Here is a 5,983-nt window from a genome sequence, read left to right as displayed (position 1 = left end):
GTTTGTTGCCAAATTTAGTTTGACACAGCTGTTATCACAGTTCTCCCAGGTCTTATGAGTACTAGCTGACTTTGGGAGGATCTAGGTTCCTGTCCATTAAGATTGAACTCACACTTTCTTCTTCTTCTTGAGTGCACTTACCAGTTGCAGCATGCATTAGGATTTTTGAAACACATTAAGGTTTAGTGCATCAGGTTAGTACTTCTTGCAAGTATGCCTATTTTGATTAGTTTGTCTGTTTGTAAGTAATTTAAATCTGGTTAAATAGAAATGCCAGCTATCAAGAAGAATTTAAGATCCTTGTTGACCTTTACTAGCCTGGACTCCCTGACTTATACCAACTAGTTTATATGCTAATCATGCAAAGAGAAGTCCCTCTAACTTAAAAATGAAAGATCTGATTTGAGCAATAAAAAAATGAGAAATGAAAAGCTCATGGGACTGGAAAAATTTACACTCCCATAACAGCTTTCTGAGCCCCCAGAACTGAGACCATCCAATGCAAAGCAAGAGAAACAAAATAAAAAACCCTTCAAGATAGCTTATGTTGAAGCAGCCTTGAAGAAACTTTAGAGGTCCTTGATGGAATTTTCTAAAAACTGCCCCCACCAAGATAATGAAGGAAGTGCAAAAGTAAAGGGAAAACTAAAATAGAAGGGGCCGCCTCTGTGTTACCGGGCAACCGGGCTCAACCCACGCAGGGGGCTCGACCCACGCAGCTTGAAATTTAAAGAAACAACCTTGCAGACAAGACAGCTAAACAAGCGGCTTCTCAAATTACTTTTGCCCTTATGAATAAGGGGGAAAAAAAGAAATTTCTCAAATTTGTTTTTTGATGCCTCTAACTTTAATAAATCAATTTCAGAAAGACTTTTAAAGCATTCCTGAAAAATAAGTCTGGATCCCACACCTACCAGAAACCTAATTTAAGGTTCATATTAAAACATTATAAGCTGAATATACTAAAAGTAATTTGGACCCTGAGAGTATGCTCCCCTGGACACCCTTTTAGCTCAAGAATGAAGTCACTCCTAAGGTTCACACTTCATCCAAAGATTAGACAGGCCAATAAAACAAAATGAGTCTAAAAGGGCACACCAGCCCAGGGCAAGGATTAGAAGGCAGGAGGGGACAGGAAAGCTGGTAATAGGGAACCCAAGGTTGAGAAGGGAGAGTATTGACATGTCGTGGGGTTAAGTAATGTCATAAAAGAATGTATGTACTAACTGTTTAATGAGAAGGTAGTTTGTTCTGTAAACCTTCATCTAAAATACAATAAAAAAAGAAAAAAAAAAGTAATTTGGAATTTTTCTAAGGCCAAATACTGAAGGACGCAGAAAGCATCAAAAGCAGATGGAAGGAATACACAGAGAAACTGTACCAAAAAGAATTGCTGACGTTCAAACATTTCAGGAGATAGCATATGATCAAGAACCAATGGTTGTGAAGGAAGAAATCCAAGCTGTACTGAAGGAATTGGCAAAAATCAAGGTTCCAGGAATTGAAGGGATATCAATTGTGATGCTTCAATGCATGGATGCAGCACTGGAAGTGTTCACTTGTCTATGCCAAGATTTTTGGAAGACAGCTGCCTGGCCAACCAACTGAAAGAGATCTATATTTATGCCCATTCCAAAGAAAAATGATCCAAGAGAATGCTGAAATTATTGGACAAAGTCATTAAGTAAGTAAAATTTTAGTGAAGATAATTCAAAAAATGTTGCAGCAGTACATTGACAGGGAAATTCCAGGAGGCCAAACCAGATTCAGAAGAGGACTTGGAAAAAGAGTTATCATTGCTGATGTCATATGGGTCTTGGCTGAAAGCATAGAATATCAGAAAGTTGTTTACCTGTGTTTCATTGACTATACAAAAGCATTTGACTATATGGATCATAAATTATGGATAACATTGGGAAGAATGGGAATTTCAGAACACTTGTTTGTGCTCATGCACAGATGGGAGACAGTCATTCAAACAGAATAGAGAATGCTGGGTGGTTTAAAATCAGAACGGTGTACATCAGGTTTGTATCCTTTCACCATATTTCTTCAATCTGTATGTTATTATTTTTAGGTGCCATTGAGTCAGTTCCAACTCATAGCAACTCTATGTGCAACAGCACGAAACACTGCCTGGTCCTGGGACATTCACATAATCATTGATATGCTTGAGCTCCTTTTTACAGCCACTGTATCAATCCATCTCATTGAGGGTCTTCCTCTTTTTCACTGACCCTCTACTTTACCAAGCATGATGTCCTTCTCCAGGGACTGATTCCACCCGATAACATGTGCAAAGTATGTGAGATGTAGTCTTGTCATCCTTGCTTCTAAGGAGCATTTTGGCTATACTTCTTCTAAGAAAGATTTGTTCATTTTTTGGCAGTCCGTGTTATAGCCAATATTCTCAACCAACACCATAATTCAAAGGTATCAATTCATCTTTGGTCTTCCTTATTCATTGTCCAGCTTTTGCATGTGTCTTTGTCATCTACTGCTGCTGTAACAGAAATACCGCAAGTGGTTGGCTTTAGCAAACAGAAGTTTATTCTCTCCCAGTCTAGAAGGTTAGAAGTCCAAATTCAGAGTCTCATCTCCAGGGGAAGGCTTTCTCTGTTGGCTCAGGAGGAAGGTCTTTGTCATCAGTCTTCCCCTGGGCTAGGATCTTCTCCATGCAGGAACCCCAGATCCAAAGGATGTGCTCTGCTCCTGGCAGTGCTTTCTTAGTGGTATGAGGTCTCCCTATCTCTCTGCTCACTTTCCTCTTTTATATCTCAAAAGAAATTGGCTCAAGACACAATTCAGTCTTGTAGATTGAGTCCTGCCTCATTAACATAACTGCCACCTATATCACCTCATTAACATCACAGAAGTAGGATTTACAACATGTAGGAAAATCATATCAGATGACAAAATGGTGGACAACCACACAACACTGGGAATCATGGCCTAGTCAAATTGATGCACATGTATTTTGGGGACACAATTCAATCCGTGACAGTATGCATACGAGGTGATTAAAAACACCATGACTTGGATCAGACACATCTTAGTCTTCAAGGTGACATCTTTGCTTTTTAACACTTTCGCAGAAGATTTCCCCAATGCAATGTGTCATTTGATTTGTTGACAACCCTGGTGGCATAGTGGTTAAGAGCTATGGTTGCTCACCAAAAGGTCAGCAGTTCACATCCACCAGGTGCTTCTTGGAAACTCTATGGGGCAGTTCTACTCTGGCCTATAGGGTTGCTATGACTCAGAATTGACTTGACGGCAATGGGCTGTGTTTGTTCACTCCCATGTTTATTGATTGTGTATCCAAGTAAAATGAAATCCTTGACAACTTCAATATTTTCTCCATTTATCATGTTGCTTATAGGTCTCGTCGTGAGGATTTTTGTTTCAACCTGTATGCTGAGCAAATAATCTGAGAAGCTGGACTATTTGAGGAAGAATGGGGCATCAGGATTGGAGAAAGACTCATTAACAGCACATGACACAAACTTGCTTCCTGAAAGTGAGAGGATTTGAAGCACTTCATGATGAAGATCAAAGACTATGGCCATCATTATGGATTACTCCTCAAGACACAGAAAACAAAAATCCTCATCTATTTAAACATTTACTGATTGCATAATCTATGCCAGGAATACCTCTTATTTAAGATTAATTGAAATAGGCACTGCTCTTCCCTTTATGGAGCTTATAGGCTAAATAAGGAGACTGGAAATAAACAAGTAGACATATAATTGTAAACACCAATTAGTGTTTAAAAAGAAGAGGCATGGGAGTACCACTGAGAAACTGTAACTGAAGAGTCTAATTTACATTACAGTTCAGGGAAAGCTTCTTCAAGAAGTTAAGTGCAAAGTAGAACTTAAAGTAGTAACTATGTCAAGAGTAGAAGTAAGAAGAATAGGGACATAAACTTTCCAGCATATGTGAAGGTCCTAAGACCAGTGTGGCTGGAAAAGAGTGAGTAAGATGATGAGTGGCATGGAGATATGACTCTGACCATTACTGATTGAACCATAGTCACCTGAATCAAAAATGGCTGCTTGGGTTGTCTTTTCAAAACTTGGAATACTAGCAACATAGAGAGTCTAGCTAGTTGATGTTTGACTTTGATGATAAAAATTCATGTACAGTTGAAAAAGGAGATAGTATCCTGGCCACTAGAGCCTTGTATAAATCTTTTTAACAGAGGAACAGAAACTAAGAATGTTGGAATAGGCTTAGTTAGAGGAAATAGTAGTCAAGACACCTGGCATTCCAGAAAGACACAGTAGAAGCTTAATGCCTTTACAATTTACTTTAGTTCTTTTGAAAAAAAAAAAAATTTTTTTTTTCTATAACAAGAGGCAGAATGACAGTGCTCAAGAGTTCAGACTCTGGGGTAAGACAGACTCTGGCACCTGCCTGTGTCATACACTAGCTACCTTATGCTGGGCTCTCTAGAGAGGCAAAACCTGTAAAGCATATAAATATATATAGAAAGAGATTTATATCAAAGAAATGCCTCACAAGGTTGTAGAGACTGGAACATCCCAAGTCTGTGGATCTAGATAGAGGCTTCTCCTGATTCCTGTAGCTCCAGGGACTAGCAAAACAAAGATCAGCAGGTCAGAGGGCATTGCTCTAGCTCATATGCTATGAATATCAATGAATCCCAATATCAGCAGGCAAGACTGCAAGGCTTCTCCTGATTCATGGACCTGCAGGGGCTGGTAAACCCAAGATCAGTAGGTCAGAGAGCAGGGCTGTGAAGATTGGCAAACCCCAAGAGTGGCAGGCAAAACTGCAGGTAAGCTGCTAGCTCAAGTCCCAAGAACTGGAGGTCAGATGAACAGAAGCCAGCTGCAGGATCCAGAACAGGCAAAAGCCAGAATTTCCACTTATTTTCAGATGCAGGCCACAGGCATAAGGAAACTCCCTTTCAACTGACTGGCTACTCACAGCAGATTCCATCACAGGGGTGATCACATATCAAATCTCAACAGGGAAGCGATCACAACATTATACAACTGCAAAAACACTGAGAATCATGGCCCAGCCAAGTTGACGTACCCTTTTAAGCATCACAGCCCACCCCTTGCCAACTTGGCACCTGTACACATCTCCTTAAACCATACATATTCTCTGAATAAAGAAAATTATATAGTCATACTTGTGTGTAGCATGATACAATGAACACACATACAATCCAAAATGCACTAGCCCTGTTTACATCTTATATTTTACAAGTGAAAACAAAAATATTCGATGCACATATACGAAGCATAAATACTCAGAATAATTACAGTCCTCATTTCTGCAACTGGTCACATGGCCATACCTGGTATTTAGAACCCCTTTCTTCCACCACATATTCCATATTCCTTTTACTCTCAGCAAGCACCTCAGCTGGTCATGGTTCTTTGGGCAGGTGTGATTCAATGGAATTTAGGTGTTCGATGTCTCCAGCTTCCTGATAACCTGTCCCTATATCCCCATTCCAAGTTTCAGGATCCCATTGCTTCCCAATCAACACCCTCACTTTAACTTGAGATGCCCCTCGAGGTTGGCAATTGAGTTGATGTTGTAATTCAGCCACTCTTACAGTAAGACTCTGGGTTTGGTTTTTGGCAATATCAGCTCTGTTACTACAAGAAATAAAGCTTTCTTTCAAAGCACATATAGAAACTTTGAGGTCATTTTTGCAGCATTTGAGCTTTGACTCTGAAGCCCTGAGTGCATCACTTTCTTATGCCAGTTTGTCTAATGAAAGTAGGACCAACCAACCAGGTTCCTTATACTTCTCATTATGAGAAAACTGTATAAATATATGACACATGTGTTCACCTAGAGCCTCGCCTTTCATCAACAGCTGATCTATTGGTGATAACATTTTATGTATTTGTGTTGCCACCTCACGACGTGGATTAGCAGTGGCCTCTTTACTACCAGAAGCAGTCATCAACATCTTTAAGACTAGCCAGGC

This window comes from Loxodonta africana, chromosome 9 (genome assembly GCF_030014295.1).
Source record: "Loxodonta africana isolate mLoxAfr1 chromosome 9, mLoxAfr1.hap2, whole genome shotgun sequence".
Lineage (NCBI taxonomy): Eukaryota > Metazoa > Chordata > Mammalia > Proboscidea > Elephantidae > Loxodonta > Loxodonta africana.
This window is presented reverse-complemented; position numbering follows the sequence as displayed.